The sequence below is a fragment of the Numida meleagris genome, chromosome 2, assembly GCF_002078875.1.
Source record: "Numida meleagris isolate 19003 breed g44 Domestic line chromosome 2, NumMel1.0, whole genome shotgun sequence".
NCBI classification, from domain to species: Eukaryota; Metazoa; Chordata; class Aves; order Galliformes; family Numididae; genus Numida; species Numida meleagris.
The window spans coordinates 118,611,696-118,615,919 of NC_034410.1; the positions used below are offsets into that span (position 1 = coordinate 118,611,696).

Here is a 4,224-nt window from a genome sequence, read left to right on the forward strand (position 1 = left end):
ATCATGACCAGAGTTGCTCATTTATTAAGTCCTCCTAATTCAACTTCATATCTGCTGCCACAGATAATAGCGCTGTTGTAGGCATAGCACTAGGTTCAACAAATCTGTTCTGTTATTCAGTATAAAAACTTGAGCAGAAAGAACAGAAATGATTTCCTGCTCTCATAGTCACATTTACAGGAATGTAGTTTTAGTGTTTTTCAGATGCTGAAAGCACACAGAATCTCATCAAATAAGGCTGGAAGCACAACAGAAGGTTAATCAGCCCCTCCTTCCATGCATGCCATAGGATCACAACACCTGTGTCACTTTGGTTGCAGCAGCATCTCACTACTTGATTTGATAGCTAAAATGAAGAGACCTTGCTAACACCAATGTCTTGGTATGGTAATGACATACCAGACTAGATGTGTCTGGAAAAAGACTGTGGAGGAATGAGAAAGGAAGAAGGGTACTGCATGTTTGTGAGCACTATGCCCAGTAAGGAGGCAGTTTTCAAGTTGAGCTTTTTGAGTCCAAAAAGTGAGAAAAGGAATGACCACTCCTTCTTATCAGTTGCTTTGACTAGCACATAAGGTATGAAATTTCTCACTTGCATTTTTTTTTCCTAGCACTGATAGCACTTCAACTATGATCTTACAACACTGTGGGTATGAACAAATATAGCATGATTTATTTTTATCATTTCATTTCATTACTGTCATTTTGCAGGAAAATGCATTGATAGAAGCCTTTTCCTTCAATTCTATTATTTTCCTTCCAAAGATAGAAAATTATTATCTAAATTAAAACATCTCTGCATATGTCTCATCTCACATCTTAAATATCAAAAGAGTGTAGAATATGTATGATGTGAATATTCTTCGTAACCTTGGTGATGATTTGTGTTAAAATAAGCTCTCCTTTCTTCTGCCTGCCTCCAGCCTTCTGACAGGCCTACTATGTTGCTGTTGAATGTACATTTTTTTCTGGTACTATAATGTCAATGGCAAAAATTTGTTTCAGAAAATACAATGCAGTGCATTAATGATTAGGAAGGCCCAGACATACCCTGGTATCTATACATGACAACTTAAGTTTTTTTACCATATATGAAACAGATATGTAACAAACCAATATTCGATCTCATTTAGAATATCAGTACCATTACCACTATTATTGTCACTATTATTTTAGAGATAGAAGAAAAGAGATAAAGCATTTTGTGAAAACCAAAGAGCAATCAGCTTTAGAAATAGTATCAGAATTGAAGATTTTTCTCTCCTGGGTTACAGCTTTTTCCATACCTTGTCCAACAGACTCCATTATTTAAACTACTTCAGAAGTCATTGTTTAATGACTCTGGTAGAAAATCATATACTTACTGACAGGTATTTGATGTGCTTTTTCACAGAAGCCTGCTATGGTATTATGGTTCATACTAACATTTGTCTTGCTGCTTTATTATAGAAATTTCTTTTTGTTTTTTATTTTTTTTCATTCTGAAGATTGCCAGTTGCTTTTAGGATGCTTTCATCATGTACTCCAGTGTTCTGAGTGATCAAAGTACGTAGGTCACTCTCAAAGTGATGCCTCCTATTTATTTCCATGTGAACTACAACAAATACAAAGAACACACTAACACCAATAGAACAAATCTCAGCTGCAAAACACATTGTCCACTGTGTTCACATCCACTGAGTCCCTGACCCTGTACACATCACAAAACCCCACTGTGTAACATTTGAGGGACTCATGAAAATTAAGAAGATAATAAATAGAAAACAAACCCAGATTGTGTGAGCACATCTTAGCCAGATCCTCCTAACTGCAAAGCCTGCATCACATAGTTCCTAGAGGGGAATTTTATTAATGTTATCATTTGATTCTCACTTCAGATGCTTTGGATTTCCAAGTATTCAGCCTGGTGGAGCGTTGGAGAACTTCCCTTGGAGCACAGGTATCTAAACAAACTATTTCCTTGCTTGGAAATGGCCCTTTCAGTGAGGCTAAACGAGCAAAATCTAGAGCCACTGAGAACATGTCAATGATGGCACGTTCTCTAAGAAGTAAAGAAAAGCAGATGGAAATAATTCCTTTGCCAATACTACAGCAGGAGCTTGGGTTTCTTCCTCTCTTCCTTGTCTTCCTTAACAACATAGAATTATTAAAAGCAGGGAAACCATTACAGAAAATTAGCTACTCAAAGACCAGGATGAGCTTAAGTTCTAAAATCTTTTACACGAAGGATGAGCAAGTGTGACAAGCCAGTCCTATATTAAACCAAGAGATAATCAGATTTCATTAAGTCAGACTGTGAGACAAATCATTGTCAAACTCTTTAAAGGTTAAGCAACATCTGCAAAAGCTGCAGAGAAGCAGTGTTTTCTATTAAAGCAACATTAAGAAAAATTAAAAATTCAGACAATAGACAACTTAAGAAGGAAAGCCTTTCATGAAGGAGCACAGTTAGAGATCATAGATGAAAACTATTACTGTTTGTCTGAGAGCAAAGGGAAGCTGTGTATTTCCTTTAGCCTGGATTGATATAAAAGCTGTGAACTGATAAAATTCTATAATCACATATTATTGACTAGCTCAAAAAGAAGCCATATTTATTTTTATGCTGTCAAAACTTAAAGGAATTTGGAGTCCCTGTGAGTAGGGGTTAATGGCATAATCTGATTTAAATGGCTTAGATTATTTAGCGACAACACCAACTCAACTAGCTCCTCTTTGTAGTGTTTCTCTGCCTCTTATACCATATAACTGAGGGAAAAAATCCCAGGGAAGGTGAACACTTTGAAACATCAATCATTTTGAACTCTTAATGCATTCTTCATCCAACTGTCAGGGCTATAAAACTGTAACTGGATGCAAAATGGCTATTTTACTTTCCTTACAAATATTGAGATTGTGCAGTGTAAACTAAACAAATAACTTCACAGACTCCTTCGGCTTGTGCGATTCTGAAACCCCCTATATCTTGTTCTGGTCTTTTCTATATGTCATCTGCTCCCACAAAGTGAGCAGCTAAAGGAGACACCCCGGCTCCTTCCAGCTAAGTCTGTCATTAGGATTTTGTGGTGATAAATTTAAGACATCCCAAGCTTTAATCAACATTCCATTTTTAATCCCTTCAGCTAAATACCCCAAGCGTTAAACATCATTTCAAACAGTCATGTGCTAGCCACTAAACTGTTCTTGAAAGCTGAATTACAGTATATGCTTTTGCAAATGCAACCAAATTAAATTTTATGGTGACAATAGCTAACATTTTATCTTTTTTAAAGCCTGTTCACAGCAGTCATTCCTATCAAAAGTTTTGCTGCTAAAAAGTGGAAATGCTTGCAAAAGATTTCAAAGCACAGTCTTAGCAACACACTCAACAAAATATTGTTTATGTATTTTAGATTTTTTTATCCATGTGAGGTCTTTTTCTCATTCCTCGTCTTACTTTTTTTTTAAGCTAAGAAATACAGCCATATGTTTTAAAGTTTTTTTGTTGATCTTTTTTTCTAGAAAGCATTTTGAGGTGTAAATATAAATTATTTCCTTTACAGCCATTGTACATTAAAGTAAATTCTACTGCATTTGAAAACATGTCAGCTTTATTTTGTACTGGTATTCAGAATCCTCTCCTTTTGACCAATATTATATAAAGTTCCTCTGGGAAGATAATGTGTATGATTGCAGCCCTGCCTTGTTAAAATCCATGGCTTTTTATGCAGTCATGTTTTCACCCATGAATTATGCATGAAAAAAGTATCTCATTACATTTCATTTTCTTTACAGCAGCATCCCCCTTCTCGACATGCTCAGATTCCCATCAGCTGAGCTCTACTTACCCTGCAGCTTGGCTCCATCTTGATGCCTTCATAGCATTTTAGACAAAATGGGCGTGTTTAACTTGTCACCTCAAGCCTAGTATAAATTATTAACCAGCGCTTTGCACAGATTTGTGAGATAACCAGCCTGAACTCAGAGAAACTTCACAGGTTTGACTGTAGTTGTGTATTTGACAGTGACATTTATGGCAATTTCCCCTATAGTAGTCCCAAACAGAGGATTATTAAAAAAAAAAAAAATCCCAGTGTAAACATTCATTTTTTTCCTGAAATTTGCTTTTTAAAGCTTTAGCAACATTTTTTTTATCTTTAGCATACCTCACAGATGCCATGGAAATTATAACGTTTCCTATGATTCAGAGGTAAAATTAATATAGAATCTTTACAATGTTCTGCT

At 35.7% G+C, this 4,224-nt stretch overlaps 1 long non-coding RNA gene across 1 annotated transcript; it reads left to right on the top strand.

The window, feature by feature from the left end:
- LOC110393164 lies at window positions 304-3,999 on the top strand. The gene is made up of 3 exons (XR_002434863.1): window positions 304-576; window positions 1,878-1,939; window positions 3,775-3,999. It is a non-coding gene; the product is annotated as an uncharacterized LOC110393164 (long non-coding RNA).